At 48.4% G+C, this 18,671-nt stretch overlaps 1 protein-coding gene across 1 annotated transcript in view; it reads left to right on the top strand.

Annotated features, from left to right (window-relative positions):
* Nucleotides 1-2,752: 2,752 nt before the first annotated feature.
* Nucleotides 2,753-18,671, top strand: part of KIFC3 (kinesin family member C3) — a 62,332-nt gene continuing 46,413 nt past the window's right edge. The window contains exon 1 of the mRNA XM_024111037.3: nucleotides 2,753-2,929. The gene's annotated coding sequence lies outside the window, so the exon portion shown is untranslated. The remainder of the gene's footprint in view (nucleotides 2,930-18,671) is intronic.

Below are 18,671 nucleotides of genomic sequence, written 5' to 3' on the forward strand. Positions count from 1 at the left end.
AGGGTGGGTTTTTTTACCCCAAGAGACTCTCATTTTGTGTACACCAATATAAATCAGAATCTATACCCTCATAGCAGAAAGAGCCATGTACCACCTAGCTACTTTGCACTGATGTGTCTGTATCTTTCTCAAGATGATCACTTAATGGCTGGCTGTAACATTTCCCAAATTGAGCCGTGGGTGTTTTATGAGATTGAGTTAATTTGCTCCCCATTTTAGTTATCTCTCACCCCTCCCATGTTTTGCCAACAATGACTCAACATCTGCAATGTAGTTTACTGACTCCATCTTCCACTGCATGTAGTCTAGTGAGTCGCACTCCTAATGCTCGGCGTCCGGTGGTGGGCTGCCCTCTCATTAGACATACACAACAAAACTACATTAACTGGATGTAATCTGACAGAGGTCACTAAGATGACTGGGATAGTAGCTTTTTGTCTTCTGGATCGAATATTCTGGCTACTAAAAGGACTGAATCACTTCATGGAGTGAAAGAACAAGAGTACTTGTGGCACCTTAGAGACTAACAAATTTATTAGAGCATAAGCTTTCGTGGACTACAGCCCACTTCTTCGGATGCATATAGAATGGAACATATATTGAGGAGATATATATACACACATACAGAGAGCATGAACAGGTGGGAGTTGTCTTACCACCTCTGAGAGGCCAATTAAGTAAGAGTTATTTCATGGAGTGAATAACTTTTGGAATGTACTTACAATCAACTGACCCCTTAGTAAAAATGTTAAACGATATTTTATTGAGAGAAAATTGTATTTATACTCCCTAAAGGATCAGTTTTTCTTTCCTCACATTTTTAGTGCTATTGAGATTTAGGAGATAATTCACCAAAGCAAAACCAACCCCCCCCCTCCCCCAACCCCCTACAACTTTATGGATAAGCCGGAGCTAGTGCAAAGTCATCATGGCTTCCCTGAAGCTAATGAAGCTGCGCCAGCTTCCGCCAGCTGAAGATCTGGCCCAGTACATTTAAGGGAGCTATCAAGAGGTGCAAGTGTCTAAAACTGAGTAACCACATGATCTGTTTGCTGTAACCTGTGTCCTTCCTTACCCCGCCCCCTCCTCTGTTTGTCACTCCAACTCATTGTGTCACCTCTAAAATCTGACCATAAGCATTGCCGGGCAAGGACCATCTCTTTGTATTTGTTCAATAAAGACTAGGACACTTTTGAGTGTTGTAAAAATAATCAATAATAATATTCCTGAAAATGAGATTTATTTGTAAGGGTAATTTATTGCTTCTGCATGTTCCTCTATTGAAGTCATAATCCTCTCTTGGTACATCATGATCATTGTTTATCTTAGCTGACGAGGGGATCAACTAATTGCAGTGTCACAAATGGGATTCTGACTTCAGGTGGGGAATAAGCAGCAGGAGAAGAGGAGTCCTTGAAAACAAACTGAACACGACTGTCTTCATGCAAGTCTGTTACAACAGACGAAGAGTGGAAAGGTACAGGAAAAAAAACAGTATTGTTTGAACTTTCTTTTGAACTTTCCTATAGATTAGCAGTACCTTTTTAATGTAGGTTTCAGAGTAGCAGCCGTGTTAGTCTGCATCCGCAAAAAGAACAGGAGTACTTGTGGCACTTTAGAGACTAACACATTTATTTGAGCATAAGCTTTCGTGGGCTAAAACCCACTTCATCGGATGCATAGAATGGAATATATATATGTTGTGGAAGCAGAGAAAGAACTGACAGGAAGGGGATGCAATACATGACAGTTCATTAGCAAGAGTCAGGCTAACTGTAACCCTGATAACGCGAGATTTGTAGAAGCGAGGATTGTGTGAGGCGGGTGAGAAAGAACTGTGTAAGAAGTCATTATGACCTGGTATAGATAAGGTGTAGAATGTTTTCTCCGACAATGTATATATATCTCCTCACTATATGTTCCATTCTATGCATCCAATGAAGTGTCTGTAGCCCACGAAAGCTCAAATAAATGTGTTAGTCTCTAAGGTGCCACAAGTACTCCTGTTCTTTTTAATGTACATATGAATCATAGAATCATAGAATATCAGGGTTGAAGGGACCTCAGGAGGTATCTAGTCCCACCCCCTGCTCAAAGCAGGACCAACCCCCAACTAAATCATCACAGCCAGGGCTTTGTCAAGCCTGACCTTAAAAACCTCTAAGGAAGTTATGAAGTGTGCTTTGAGGAGTCTCTGATTACTTCCTGCTCATATCATCTTATATCACTTCCGAAACGAAACAAAAAATCCATCCATTAACTCTTTTAGTATTTCTAGATGTACAGTATAGCACACATCTGTCGCTAAGGCACTTGAGAGACCTGATTCACTGTTGGTGCTGGCTGGGAAAGCATTGTCAGACAGTCCATCCCTGAAGGTGCTTTCTGGCACATCACTGACAGACGTAAGGATAATTGTCCGTGACTAGTAGAGAGGAGACTGCAGAGTGGTCTTTTCAGGCTGGTATCTATTGGTGAAAATGTCTTGAATTGAATTAACCTGGTGATCAAACTGTCCCATCAGAAGGCAGAGTCCTTTCAAGTCAGAATTAGAATATGTCACCATGGTATTACGGGACAGGCTTATACTTGCCAGAGCTATCTTGCTCTCATTGTTAACCTTTTTTCTAGGAGTGCTTTATAAGCAGAATCCCTCACTGGTTAATTCCATGAAACATTAATGACCTATTGAATGAACTGTGTATTCTTCCTCGGGGCGCTATCTGGTTTCGTGGTTCCTAGGCAGCCATCAGAAACAGCAGAAAGCCGGGACTATGCTGTACAGGCATGTCTGAGACGTTGTTCAGCAGGGGGGAGAGGAAATGGACATTGTGTAGTGCACAAATATGCAGCATTAAAACTAATCACTGGAAATATTCAAGAGATCCTGTTTGAAAGGGGAGTTTGAAAAATATGACAAGAGTAAAAGGTAGGTCGCTTAACAGAAGCAGAGACCATGAGTGGAGTGGTGCAGCTTTGGCACGAAAACAGCTTTGTGCTACGGTTCTTGTCTGTCTGTGGGGTTATAGTCTGTCTGACAAACGTTGTTTTAATACGAGTGTAAAAATGAGCCGGAGTATAGATGGAGTATGGCTGTGATTCTTTTCCCTCTCCTTGGCCTTAAGTCTGTTTCATACTAAACAAAAATGAAAAAGGTTTCAGAGCGGTGGTAGCCGTGTTAGTCTGTATCAGCAAAAACAACAAGGAGTCCGGTGGCACCTTAGAGACTAACACAGTTATTTGGGCATAAGCTTTCGTGGGCTAGAACCCACTTCATCGGCTGCATGGAGTGGAACATACAGTAGGGAGGTATAACTTAGAGAATTTTTTCACTTGACCAGAGCTCAGAGAGTCAGGAAGCGCATGAAAAGATGGGAGTTGCCTTACCAAGTGGGGGGTCAGTGCTAAGGAGCCAATTCAATTAAGGTGGATGTGGGCTATTCTCAGCAGTTGACAAGAAGGGGTGGAAATCACTTTTGTCGTGTTAATGAGGCCAATGTAAGCAAGGTGGCCCCCTTCAAACAGTTGACGAGAAGGTGTGAGTATTTAGCAAAGGGAAATTAGTTTTGTAAAAACAACGAGGAGAACTTGTGGCACCTTAGAGACTAACAAATTGATTTAGTTTGCGTAGTGACCCATCCACTCCCAGTCTCTATTCAGACCTAATTTGATGTTTGCAAAAATGAAAAAGTTTATTAAATCCTATCCAGGGTGGGTGGTTATTTTGTTTTGTTTGGGGCTTTTTTGTGCGTCAATTGCCTCGATTGGACAGAGGGGGAATTCAATATGGGAGACCGAGGCAAGTCCATTGGCCCAGTATGGGCTAGCTAGTGCATCGCTTACAGAAATTAAAGTACAGAGCCTGGCTTTTTCTAAGACTGGTTTGGGAGCTTAGTGCTTTTTGTGCATACCAGTGACAGATTCATGGTAGGAAACTGAGGCGTTCACCACTGATTGCATTGGGGTTGTGATGGTTTAGTCTCCTACATGGTACATTACAAAGGGACAGGCTCTGGGCCAGAGCCTCTGTCACTCTGGTGGTACAAAGCGGCCCGAAAGCCAACGCACTTAACTGGCCCGTTGAAGATTCCTCGCGTCTAGGAGAATCCTCGAGTGGCTTAGAGCTGCAGTAATAGCAGCTCCATGCTACCCTTGATCCTGGTTGTTGGTGCAGGGGCATGGTCATGGAAAAGGGGTATGATCCAAGCATCTCTACGTTCCAGTGATCCCCATCTACTGGAATGCTCCCTTGGGGCCATGCGCAGCCACCATAAACTACCAGAGTCCTAAAGCTATGACTTTGATCCATTGGCCATCTGGATACGGGTATGCAAAAGTGGTTAGGTCACTTTTATAACACTCCCCTCCATGTCCTGAGCTGTGTTGAATGCAAGTTGGCCATATCTCAGGATCTGGGCCTCTGGGTTTGTGTATTTTAAAATGAGGACAAATGTCTCACAAGAAGCTTAATCTTTGTAACGAGCTTTGATATCCTTGGATAAAAGATCCTGTGGAAATGCAGAGTATTTATTATTATTTTATTAATCAATTTATATAGGGTTTGGCAAATCGTATCTCGGCTGCTCCCAGAAACCTCCTCGCAGTTTAAGGTTCCTGTGCTGCAGTAAAACTGTAATAATGAGCTAGGCGATAATGAAATGGTCTCTAGAGACACATTCTCATTACAATTGATCTTTCTTGTGTGTGTGTGGGGGGTTTCAATAAGGAGAGTCTAGGGACATAGAAGACTTTAGTTCTGCTCCTGTCTGCATTTCTGGATTAGTGATTTTTTTTTTTCATCAGGTTGCTTGTGTGGAGGGGAAAGGAGGGAGTTAAATTTTAGCCAAGATTTTGTGGTTCTCTGCCCAGAGGTTTTACAGATGTAGGTTAAATATTTGCTTGGGGCAGAATGCATGGCTAATCCAGAAGGCACCAATCACAGATATGTTTCGATTGTTGTAGCTTCACTTAGTCCGTTGCACTGCATTGGGCAAGTAAAATATGAATGAACTTGCCTGACTTAACAGCTAATTTATTTCTCCATATTTAAGAGGTTGCTGAGCATTTCTGCTTAATGAAAGTGACTTTCACAACATTGGACAAGCTTCTCTCATGCAGTTTTGCCAATGCATATCAATTCTGACCCCCAACATTCCAGCTAATGAAGTTAAGGGATTTTCCTGAGCAGACAGCCACAACTGTGATGATTTTGTGATATGAAAAACGATCTACTAAAGAGAACATTGAAACTTACCAGACTAGTGTATTCATTAAATTACATTTGAATCCAGAGGTAAACGAACATTTATTAACCACAGCATACCTGTCAAGTACTCCTTTTTCCTCTTCCACTCCACACTTTCTTGTGTGACTGCTTTACTTCCGTGTGGGAAAACGTGAATTTGAGGATTTCTTGACATGGAATTAGCTGGGGTCACTGTGCAATCTTCAATTCATTGCAGTGTATATTGCGGTCAGGAATTCGTATCCGATGGAACTGGTTCCAGGGAGTTCGGTTTGTCCCTTAAACAACACCAGGACTTACCTTAGCCGTGCTCACTGGGGGACAGATCTTGAAATCATTTCCCACGTTTTACTCAGTCCTTACTCAGGCAAGCTCTCGTGCAGTACAGTGAAAGTTTGTCTGAGTAAAAACGGAGTAAAGATTTCAGAATATGACTCTATGTGATTATCATTATGGTACTGGTGGACTGTTTGTCGTGTTATCGGTGGAGTGTGTATGACTTCGTGTACAGTGCATTCTGTGAAGAGGCTAATGTAATTTAGCATAGAAATTGCTTGATAGTTGGCCACGTGTTTTTAATTATTAACTTCCAGCTGATGATAAGGCACTTGGTACCTTGTGGCCATGTTTGGAAAGCATTGATTCCAGTGAGTCCTGTGATAAGGTGTTATTTTGCTTGTGTTTCTCTGTGATATCATGCCAACTGATATCTCGACAAGCACTTTTTAACAATGTAGCCAGCTGGAGAGAGAGGCCAGGTACCAGGCAGGTGCCATCTTGTTTTTGGAAGAATTGTGGTTAGTAACATGAGTAGGTCTGTTTTCCTTTCTCGTTTAGAATCATATATGCATTAAAAGCTCTTGCCTTTTCTCTTGTGTGTAAGGAAAATTATCTTAGCACTGAAGCCTAAACTAATCTCTTTGAAGGTTCTTTTTTGATGACTTTGTCTTGCTTGCTGGATGTGTTGTCGTGTGCATTTGACCACCGACCATGTAAGTGGCCAGGTGCTCTATGTAGAACTTTTATCCCATAGGGCAATTGCTGATACTCCTTGCCTCAGCATGTGGCCACACCGCAGACACCTGGCTCTGTTTGCCATCATCACACTCATAAACGCTCCTCCCCAAACACTTCTGTGAAGAAAACCCAGTCACCTAAAAGTTCATAGTAAAGAGAACAACAACAACAAAAAAAGGAAATAAACATGGCTGGATCTGATCAAGCTCTGAATCTGATTCAGCCAATGTGCTCATGAATAAATTTTTCTACTCTTCACCTAGTTTTCCTACTAATCAGTACTTTCCCCAACCCGGTCAATGAATCCTTCTGTTCCCCCCAAATCAATTAACGCTGCTCCTAATCAGTTCATTAATTCTGCCCCTCCTCCCCTGGCTTTTTTCTAGGGCTTTTCTGTTGTGTCTCTATCACTCTCTGAGGAGCACCAGAGATCTGTGTGCTCCCAGCTCCTCTTGCTTCTGAGAGCCCTGCTCCTCGCTTGCCAGCCTGTACTCGGAAAGCTCAGCTCAGTGGTCACTCTGATCCTCTGCCTCTCCCCTTCCTTCTCTGAAAACAGTAGCAGCAAAGGGACTTCTCCTCCTAGCCTGTGAAAAATCTAGTGTGTCAGAGGCCACTTTTATCCTTCTCCGGTTTCCTGGCAAAGGTGTTCAAAATGGTATGGTATGTTTAGTTGAAGCTCTGCAGCATTAGTTAGCAAAACATTATCTCCCAAGTTCAGACAACCTCTTCTCAAAATTGACTCTTCCAAGAGATGTGCTCCTGTACCTCTCAGGGCAAACACAGCATATAACGCTCTGAAAGGGGTAGCTTTCAATTCCTCGGCCCCACCCTCAGCAACTATCACCTCTGATTCTTCCAACTTGGAATGGGGAGCCCATTTCAACAATTTACCGAGTCACCAAAACTGGAACTATTTGGAGAAGAAGCTACAATCAACATACTAGAACTGAGGGCAGTTTGCTGAGCTCTCAGGTCCTGTTCGCTGGAAGTACAATATGTCTGGATAAATTCCAGGACACAATCGACTTGCAAGTGCTATGACCTCAAGTGGAAAAGATTTTGAGTTTGGGCATCCGTTAACAACATCATCCCAATGTCAGCTTCAATCCAGTCTATACCTGAATACTTGCTTCACTTGAAACTTTCCGGTCACTTCTAATCACCTCTGAAAGTTCATTTAGCAGCCATATCTACTGACAACATGCTACTGTACTTACTCATGACAGAATAAAGAGATTTATGGAAGGTTTAGTGAACTACTATCTATGAGTCAAAGTCCAACTCCATCATGGGACCTTAACCTAGTCATCACTTATGAAGCCACCCTCTGAGCTGCTGAATGAGTGTTTGCTGTTTCACCTATCAATCAAAAAAGCCTTCATTATAGCCGTAACATCTGTCAGAAGTGCAAGTGAACTTCAAGCTCCCATGGCTGATCCACCCTTCACAGTTTTCCCTGGGACAAAGGGGTTCTCTGTAACCCCAAATTCTTACCCAAGGTGGTAATAGATTTCCATCTCAAGCAAGCAAGCAATCTGCCAGAATTCTTCCACAGACCTCATGCACATTTGGACAAAGTAAACTCCACACACTAGATGCTAAAACGAGTTTAGCTTTTTATCCAGGGATCCAAGAGTTTAGAAAGCCACCAAATCTTTTGATTTCTTACACACAAAATAATAAAAGGCAGGCAATTACCCATGGAGATCGCCTTTGTGAAGTACGGCTAGGCCTTGAAGAAAGTTACAAATGAGCCTCTGTCCCTCTCCAGATAGGGATAAGATCACATTCCATGAGGGCAGCGGTAGACTCTGTGGCATGCATTTGGCATATTCCCATTGTAGAAATTTACAGAGCTGCAACATGGCACTCTGTTCATACATTTACAAAACACTGTACACCACGCCTAGCATCCCAGGTGGATGCTCAGTTTGGTAGAGCAGTACTTCACTCATTGTTCAGTTAGGACTCCACATCTCACCTTCCTAAGGCTATGTCTACATTGACAGAGTTACAGCGCCGCTCAGAGAGCGCTGAAGGGAAACCGCTGTTGTGTGTTCACACTGACAGCTGCCCGCACAATAGTGTGTTCACACTTGCGGCACTTGCTGCGGTATTCGGAACGGTGCACTCTGGGCAGCTATCCCACAAAGCATCTCTTCCTCTTCTGCCGCTAAGAGTTGTGGGAAGGCGGAGGGGGTTGCAGGGCATCCTGGGTCCTGTCCCAATGCCCCGTGATGCATTGCTTCGCATCCCAGCAATCCCTGTGTGTACATATTGGGTTCCAGGAAAATCCACTGCTAAAGGATCCCCCCTCAGCCTAAGGGGAAGATCTACAGGACCCGAAAACCAACTGATTATGGGGGACAACTAATGTAATAACAGGGACAGGAGTGTGGTCAAAGGGTCAAAAGAAGGGAACCTGACGGGGACACCAAGCAGAGAACCCCGGACAGCGCCCACTGCTCCTCAAAGGTGTCAAGGGAGCCAGTGGACGCCGCCCAGAGGAACTCTGCCCGGCTACGTGAACGGACAGAGGACCGGAAACAGGCCCCACAGTCACCGGAGATTCCATCGGCCAACCTCCTCTCCCTGGTTTATAGATGGCCTGTTTAGCCAGGGCCAGGAGGAGGTTGACCAGGAGGCCCCGTGACTTTGTGGGGCCACGGATAGGGCGTGCGTCAATAAGAAGGTGAGGGGAAAAGTGCGGCCAGAAACGCAACATAATATTGGTGAGGAGACAGTATAGGGGCTGCAACCTGGCGCACTCCAAGTAAACATGAACCAGGGTCTCCCTTATGCCACAGAAAGGGCAGGTGTCTGGGACAGGGGTAAACCGTGCCAAGTACATGCCCGTGCTCACAGCCCCATGAAGGAGCCGCCAGCTGATATCCCTGGTGGGCCGCGGGACCAGGGTGGAGTATAGGCTGGCCCACCGGGGCTTCTCACCCTCTACAGGTGGTAAGAGGTCCCGCCATTTTGTGTCGGGGCGGGACATGAGGGTGAGGAAGTGAAGGGTGTGGAGCACGAGCATGTATAGATGTTTCCTTGGCGCGGTCTGGAAATGAACCGGCTGCAAGTTGTGCAGCCGGCTCATGGAGAAGGGGCGGGGGTGCTGGTTAGGTCCATGGGGCCCAATGAAAAGGTCCGGAGGGCCTCGGGTGGAGGGTGGGCGGGGAGTGCCCTCTCGCAGGACCCGGTCGAGGTACGCCCGAGCAGCGGACGGCAAAGTGGCCCTCACCTCCTGAAGTACGCGCCGGGGAGTACAAGGCCTGGAGAGCCCCATACGCCGAGTGAGCGTCAGGGGATCCAGCTAGTTTCCCCGGTCGTAATCCAGGAGGTCTCCGGCTCTGGTGATTTCCGCCGGGACCAACCTCTGGCGCACTGAAGGGGACTCCGCCACCTGCACACGGAGCTGGGGATTGTGTAGCAGGGGCCTGCGGCAGCAACCCTCCGGCCCTGAGGCACCCCGCCCCCGCGGCAGCTTCCCCCCCCGCCTGGAGAGCTGTGCGGCAGCTCCCCATCCCAGCTCACCTCTGCTACGCCCCCTCTCCGAGCACGCCGTCACTGCTCCACTTCTCCCGCCTCCCAGGCTTGCGGCGCCAATCAGCTGTTTGGCACCGCAAGCCTGGGAGGGGAGGAGAATTAGAGCGGGGGCGGCGTGCTCGGGGAGGAGGCAGAGCAGAAGTGAGCTGGGGTGGGGAGCTGCCGCATGGCTCCCTGGGCTGGGGGGGTGGAGAGCTGCCACTGGGGGGAAATTGGGGGCACCGCTTTTTGGCGCCCCCGAGTCTTGGCGCCCTAGGCAACCGCCTAGTTTGCCTTAATGGTAGCACCGGCCCTGTCCCAGGCCCATAGAGGTACTGGATGGTAGAAGAAGGCAGCAGGTCAAACCCCCTTGCCTGTGATGAGTGGCTTTTATACTGCAGTCTGCCCCAGTGAGTGGGCTAGGTGAGCCCTGGCAGTAGCCCAGACTGAGGCAAGGTGGGGGTAGTGGGTGGGGGTTCCCCGGGGAAGGGAGACCCACAGAGATTGTTGGGGTATTGCCAGGGGGCAGCACCTCATAGAAAATGGGCACCGGGGTCCGGCGGGAACACGGGGCCCAGTGGTGGCGGATCACCCACCTGCAGAGAGCGCTCCGGGCTGGAAATTGAGCTAATTCCCTGAGAGACCAGCAGGAGGCGCCGCAGGGGTGAGTCCACACACTTACACTGTGCTTCCATCCACATTTGGCGCCATCTTTCAACGGTTTGTGTATTGCACACCCTACCTCTTCGGTCTGCAGGAACGGATCCCGCACAGTTGACCAATATGCTTCTCGGTCTCACTAACACGTCACGAGTGGCAGTGGAGTTATTCCTTAAACTACAAAGGCAAGAGCAGTTTGACATTGATCTCGCCACGTGTAGCAGCTATGACACGAGATTGCTTGTGGCACTCACGGAGGTGCTGACCACAGTGGAACGCCGCTTTTGGGCTCAGGAAACAAGCACTGAGTGGTGGGATCACATTGTCATGCACGTCTGGGATGATGAGCAGTGGCTGCAGAACTTTTGGACGAGGAAAGCCACATTCATGGGACTGTGTGATGAGCTCGCCCCAGCCCTGCGGCGCAAGGACACGAGAATGAGAGATCCCCTGTCATTGGAGAAGTGCGTGGCGATTGCATTGTGGAAGCTGGCTACTCCAGACTGCTACCAATCGGTCACTAACCAGTTCAGAATGGGAAAGTCGACCGTTGGACTCCTGTTGACGGAAGTGTGCAGGGCCATTAATTGCATCCTGCTCTGAAAGACCGTGACTCTGGGCAATGTGCGTGACATTGTGGATGGCTTGGCACAAATGGGCTTCCCTAACTGCGGAGAGGCGATCGATGGCACACACATTCCAATTCTGGTACCAGACCGCCTAGCCACCAAGTACATTAATTGGAAGGGGTATTTCTCTATGGTTCTCCAGGCACTTGTAGATCTCCATGGGCGTTTCACAGACATTAACGCAGGCTGGTCCGGCAAGGTGCATGACGCACGCATCTTTCGGAACACTGGCCTGTTCAGGAAGCTGCAAGCCGGGACTTTCTTCCCAGACCAGAAGATCGCCGTAGGGGAAGTCAAAATGCCCATTGTGATTTTGGGAGACCCTGCCTACCCTTTAATGCCGTGGCTTATGAAGCCATACACAGGGCACCTTGACAGGATCAAGGAGCGGTTCAACAACAGGCTGAGCAAGTACAGAATGACAGTTGAATGTGCTTTTGGCTGTTTAAAGGCCCACTGACACTGCCTATATGGGAGGCTGGATCTGGCTGATGACAATATTCCTATGCTTATAGCTGAATGCTGTACGCTCCAAAATATTTGTGAAGGGAAGGGTGAATGCTTCACTCAGGGCCAGACCGCTGAGGCTCAGCGCCTGGAGGCCGAATTTGAACAGCCAGAGACCAGGGCTATTCGAGGGGCGCAGCGCGGGGTCATAAGGATCAGGGATGCCTTGAGGCAGCAATTTGAAGCTGACAGCCACTAATATATGTTGCTATGCTCGGGAATGCAGCGCTTGTAATGCTGGGAGGTGATTGTGATTGGTGCAGACGATGCACTATGAAGGTTTACGAAAATTGCCTGTTGCTTTGCAGGGCGCTGTTTGCTTTCAATTAACAGAATAGAGATTGCTTTCAAACCAAAACAATTCTTTAATTAAAAAACAACTGGAGGAGAGAGACAAACAAAAAAACATCAGCACTGAGGGGAATGGGGGAAGGGAGGGTCCCAGGAGGAGGTTGGGTCCCGGGACTGTTAAAGATTTGTGTATGTCCAGGGATCATATCCAACCTTCTCCTTTGGAGTACAGTGCAGCGGGTACCGTACTTCAGCAGGGGTAAACTACAGAGGGACGGGTGTTGAGTGCAGGGGGTACTGGGAGTCTGCAGGACTGGACTGTGACGGGGCGGGAGTGGAATGCAGCGGGTACAGACTGGAGCCAGGAGGTTGATAAGAGTGTGTTGGCGGTGTCTGGGGGGAGCATGGGAAAGTGTTTTGCAACAGCGGCTGCAGGGGAGGGCGGGCGCGGAGCTGCTCGGTTTGCAGTGCTAATCGCGCCTGGAGCGTGTCCGCTTGGCGCTCCATAACGTTTAAGAGCCGCTCCATGGCTTCATTCTGGCATGCCACATTCTCCTTTCGGTCCCTCTTCTTGCTGTCCCGCCACTCCTTCAATTCTTGTTTTTCGGTTGCGGAGTGCATCATGACCTCACGCAGACAGTCCTCTTTAGTTCTTCGTGGCCGCTTTCTAATTCTGAGCAGCCATTCAGCCGGTGATAAGGTCATATCTGTGAAGCCAAAATGCAACATTTTACCGAAGCAGTATTGTTTGCAACACATAGACCACTGATTCAGCAATTTAAAACACAGCCACTATTCACATACCTGTCACTGACTGGCTGACCCCAGGCAAGCACACATGAGCCACAAGACCCCCAAAATGGTGAGTAACCGCAGGGGCAGGGGAAATCGGTGTTCCAGGACCCTGCTGTACACTGGGCATGTGGCTCTTGGGGACAGCCAGCACTATGGGGGCAGGCAGCGTTATAATCATTACTGTCCCCACATTTTCCACAGGCTGCGTTCATTATGGAAGATATCTCGCTGCTGAGGGTGAGCAGGGACTCAAGGGAGGGTCTTCTCCAAGACTGCAGCTTCTGCCCTGGCCCCTATGTGGCTCGCCTGTGTGCAACAATGGTCCCCCCCCACCCCAGTGATGGCAGAGTGGCACGGGAAAGTTTCCCTTGATGGGGCAAGAAACAAAGCAGCTCTGCCAAAGAACCTGTGGCTGCGGATTGCCCAATATCTCCATGAGAGTTTCGTGGAGATCTCCGAGGCAGATTCCCGTGAAGTGAGGGAGTCAATCAACACCCTGTTCCGCCGCTCAGACTAGGCATGTGGTGTATGTACATCATACAGACACAAGCCTGCTTTCTGCAACCCTCCTGCCCCCAACAACTCGCTTCAGCAATTCCCAAAAATCAAACCCACTTACCAGGGGCCTCCTCTCCTGTTTGCGCTTCGCCATGATCCGACAGCTGTGACTGGCTAGTCTCCTCTGGGGTAGAGAGGAGCTCCTGGCTGTGTGCATCTCTGACCTCTGAGTCATCCTGCCTCTGGTTCCCCCTCCACATCCTCGTCCAAGATTTCCTTCTCTTGGCTCGGTCCACTCTTGACTGGCACGTGAGCCACCGAAGTATCTGCAGTGGCCGTCGCAGTGAAGATGGGGTCGCCACCGAGTATCACGTCCAGCTCTTTGTAGAACCGACAGCTCGTGGGCGCAGCACCGTAGTGGCGGTTTGCCTCCTGCGCCTTGTGATAGGCGTTCCGCAGCTCCTTCACTTTGACCCTGCACTGCAGTGTGTCCCGGTCATGGCCCCTTTCTGTCATGCATTGTGAAATCTGTCCATAGGTATCATAATTCCTACGGCTGGAGCACAGCTGGGACTGGACAGCCTCCTCTCCCCAAATGCTGATGAGGTCCAGCAGCTCAGCATTGCTCCAAGCCGGGATCGCCTGGTGCATAGAACAGGCATGGTCACCTGGAAAGATGCGCTGAGACCACTGCACGCATCATCGAGAAAACAGGAAGGGGACTTTCAAAATTCCCAAGGAATTTAAGGGGTGGGGCTCACGGTTGGTCACCTGAGGGCAGGGCAGTAGAGTTCAAACTGATGACCAGAGAGGCGAGAACAGGCATAGTGGGAAACCTCCCAGAGGCCAATCGCAGCGCTGTAATCAACCAGGGTGTCTACACTGGCACCGCGGCGCTGTAGCCTGGGCGCAGAAAGCTCTACACCTCTCTTCAGGGTGGTTTTTTTACAGCGCTACAAGTGCGCAGTTTCTGCGCACTAAGTGGCTTGGCAGCGTGTGCACCTCGGGAGTTACAGCGCTCAGAGCTGCTTTACGCAGACACTTGCCAGTGTAGACATAATGTGACATATGTCAACTATCTCATGAGCAGGAATGTGCAGAGGCTTCTGGATGAAGTAAAGGTTATTCACCTGTAACTATGGTCTCTGAACGTCCGCACTTCCCACCCACCTTCCCTTGGAATCCTTGGAATGCTAATTACAACCTTGCACCTGAGGAGGCGGTGGAAGGAAGTGAGGCAGATGGAAACCTCTTTTATTGCCTCACCCGCAGAATGTTGAGGACCCGTGAAGGGAGGGACAGGAGCGGGTGCAAGGGGACTCCGGTGGGCACTGCCACGAACTATTCTACTGTCAGAGCTGCACCTCTGGCACTTCCCAGGAGTCTGAATGTGCAGGGTTCAGCTCCGTTACTGATGAGTAACCTTCATTTGTTAAGCCGATATCATGATTTTGGGGGACCCGACTCAGGATTGAATACTTGTGGGTGACAATACTGAATACACCCCCGTGCATAAAGGTATTTATGCCAACCCAATGTTAACTTCGGGGTTCCTCACATTTATTTTTTTAAAATTAGGAAATTCCCACCGAAACCTTTGTTACTTTAGAGTTATGACTGATGTCACTGATATAGCCCTTATATTACAATGCATACCTAGAGCATACCATTAAAAAACCTAAGTGTTCAAAAGACAAGAAATTAGTCGTTAAAGTAATTTACATAAATATTCTACTACCCTTACAGTTTATAAATTAAGTTAATGACACTGTAGCATTACAGTTGTTGTTGGAATGAGCAAGGTAAATTTTCACATGTCAGTATTATTAGCATTAAACCAATGAATGGACTGCACAGGTAATAGAATATTTATGTCAATTACCCCTTACTCATTATTTCCTGTCTTTTAAAATCTAACGTTAAATGCTGTATCTATGTATGCTGCATAAGAGTTATATTAATTACTTCAGCAACTTTAATTCGGTGAGCAATTTTTTTGTGGGGGTTTATTATTCTTTACTGTAGCCTGAGGAATTATTATTTTAAATTCTTTCTCTATTAAGGGCCTGAGCCAAAGCCCATTGAAGTTAAACTCTAAATAAGCCCTGCTGTCTCCCAAGTATGACCCCAGTCCAACAAAGCACTTAAGCATGTATGTAATTTTAAAGTCAATGGGATTGGTCATGTGCTTAAGCATATGTATAATGTTACGTGCGATGCTGAATCAGGGCCCACATGCTCACATGGGGTGAGGGCCGTGATTCTGGAATGGAAGTGAAATTCAGAAGAAGAAAAATGGGAGGTACCTGTTCCTAGAAGTTCAAGATACGTCGTCTTGGGTGTTTTTTGTTGCATTTTCTGGTCCGCTAAAGCAGGTGGCATCTGCAGTTTAGAGGCGGCGGCAGCAGCTGTGGGCGTTTGTGGTTGATACGGTTTCATGTTCTCTGCCAAAATGTCATTTGCTGTTTGCAAGCTCGAAATCTTTCAAGAGGGCGATTGCAGAAGAACAAGCTGCGTGCAGAGGTGTTTTTTCTTCACAGCAGGGAGACAATCTCCCACTTGTGCTGTTAGAACGGACAGCTGGTGTGAACAGGGCTGAAGCAGCAGGTGTGAAAAGGTGACCAGGTTCAGAAGACTCATTAAACAATGCAGAAGCTCACAGTTTTCTCTTCACTTGTCTTATAGATTCCTTATTTCTCTTTCCCCACTCTCCATGAAGCACGCGAGTGGTACAAAATGAGATGGAACAAACACCTCATTCTGGAGTCCGGATATCTTGGGTTTTGTACTTAGTACCATTAATCAGGGCCGGCTCTGGCTTTTTTGCCGCCCCAGGCAAAAAAGCCTCTGGCCCCCCCCCCTCCCCGCCCCCCCCCAGCGCGGCAGGGGAGGGCGGCCGGAGCCCCGGGGGGAGGGCAGCAAGGCCCGGCCGGGGCTCTGCTCTCCCCGGCGGCGAGCCCCAGCCGGGGCTCCACTGTCCCTGGCGGCCAGAGCGCCGGGGGGAGGGCGGCGAGCCCCGGCTGGGGCTCCTCTCTCCCCGGTGGCCAGAGCGCCGGGGGGAGGGCGGCGAGCCCCGGCCGGGGCTCCGCTGTCCCCAGCGGCCAGAGCGCCGGGGGGAGGGCGGCGAGCCCCGGCCGGGGCTCCGCTGTCCCCAGCGGCCAGAGCGCCGGGGGGAGGGCGGCGAGCCCTGGCCGTGGCCCCGCTCTCCCCGGCGGCCGGAGCCGGAGCACCGCGCCGCCCCCCTCCAGGTGCCGCCCCAAGCACAAGCCTGGTGGGCTGGTGCCTGGAGCCGGCCCTGCCATTAATACACACACCTTTGAGATGAGGGTGGGGGTATCTATTAGGGAGAGTATGGTCATGGAAGCAGAGCTGAATGGACACAGAGATTGAATTCGCCATACTATCCCCAAGCAAAATCTGAGATATATTGTGATTTATTATTGCAATGTGGGAGAGAAAGGAAGAAACTCTGAAAATTCTCTGATACATGAAGCAACGGCATCAATTTCTACTGGACTGACAGTGCTTCCCCTCTCAAACAATACAAGAAGACTTTAATGCTTTGCACTCATAGGGTCTTCTAGCTGCAGATCACTATACTCTACAAATATTGGGATGAAATTCTTTGCAGTGAGGGGGCCAGCACAAAACCCTATGCCCTCAAAATAGGGCTTAAGTGGTGCAATAGCGTCTTCTTCTGGCCCTTTGCACAAGCATGAATGTCATCTCATTAATGAATTAAGCCAGTCAATACTCTTGTGCAGTTGGCCAGTATTATATTCCAATTTTACAGAAGGGGAAATTGACCGACAAAGCAGTCAAGTGACTTGTTCACAGTTTCATAGAAAGTCAGTGGCAGAACTGAAATATCCTGGCTCCTAACTCTTTGCTCTAATGGCAAGACCCTCCTTGGTGTGAAGGAAGACTGTTGTACCAGATAAGGGAACCCAGTGGAATTGTGAAAAGATGGACGTGATGTGATCATGTTTCAGCATCAGTTTTTTGTATGCATGCTGCAGTCTGGACACCTGGGACTTTGGTGAGGATGAGTGTGGTGGTGCCCTTCTGTTCTTGCCAGTGAGACTACATATTGCAAGTCTGAGGCTTGCAGCAGCGAACTGTCAAAATTGTGGCTGCATTTGGGTGACTAGTGCAGTGACGGCTGTGTATTTATGCTTTGCTGTGGGCAGTATCCAGTGTTGCTAACCACCCTCAAACATTCAAATATCATGAGTCAGCCCCTCCCAAAGTCTTAAAAATTGAGGGTTTTTTTTTTAAATGAAGTTCTTTTATTTCCTTTCTGATAGTTGAGTCTTCTGAGTGCCGTTCCGTCACATCTTCATGCTTTTCTTCACAACCCTCAGTGCCAAAGTATATATATATTTTTTGGATGAAAGCTGGGATCTTCATGTAATCACTTGTCTCCAAAGCCGAGGCTCCACGTAAAACATCCAATGTCATCAGAATCGGCAACACAGGTATCTGCTCAGGCTGTGGAAGAGGGAAGAGACTGGAGAAGGACAAAGGGGAAGATGAAGTTTATTTTTATACCCTGCATGCTTCTCACAAGCTAATCCCCTACCAAATCTTTTAATTACCAAGTACTTGGTTGCACGCAGCCACGTGGGTGCTGTGTCGGCATTCCGTTCATTTTTAGCTTCACAGAAGACAAACATATTTTTGTCCAATGGACGTGGGAGCTTGTGTCCTGCCTCTGCCCATCCCTTCCCCCCCACACCTTCTTTCCCAATGAGTGGCAGGAAGTGCCAGGACTTTGTCAGCACCTTTGATAGCCAAACCCTTTCACATTCACTTGAACCTTACCATTTTTTTTTTTTTTAGATTTGTCTGAGGCAATGCAGGGAAAGTGAATTGGGCAGGGTGGATACCTGATCTCCAGCAAACAGATGTGAGTATCTCTGCCCACAGCAGGCAACACAGTTTGTGTGGTGCTGATGGAAGAATTTCAGTATTGGCAGGACCATTTCTTGGTGGAAAATGACACATAGGTACTGTACAGCCTAACAATTTTCTGGCCTCAAGCAAGAACTTGGTGAGCAAGTCTTTGTTTCTGCTGCCAAGGGGATTGGTTTGAGTAGGAACTGGGATTGAGGCTAGCAATGCTGAGGCAACACTGAGCCCCCAGAAGCATCGGACCTTCATCAGTCACTTGGTGCTGCCTCTACTTAAGGCCAATTCTGATGAGAGGCAGGTAGGATTCTGGGGCCCAGTTCCTCATTGCCCTGTGGCTCCTTTATGTAACTAAGCTGTCTTAAAGCAACTGCAGGCAGGGCCGGCTCTAGGCACCAGCGTTCCAAGCAAGTGCGGCACTCCGGCCTTTTTTTTTGTTTGTTTTGCTTTGACAGCGGCACTCCGGCCTTCCCCCCACCCTTTTTTTTTTTTGCTTGGGGCGGCAAAAAACCTGGAGCCGGCTCTGATTGCAGGGCAAGCGCAGGGCTCATGGGGCGTATCCCCAACCAGGAGCGCCGCCAGCTTTTTTGCCA

Source organism: Chrysemys picta, chromosome 14 (assembly GCF_011386835.1).
Source record: "Chrysemys picta bellii isolate R12L10 chromosome 14, ASM1138683v2, whole genome shotgun sequence".
Taxonomy (NCBI): Eukaryota; Metazoa; Chordata; order Testudines; family Emydidae; genus Chrysemys; species Chrysemys picta.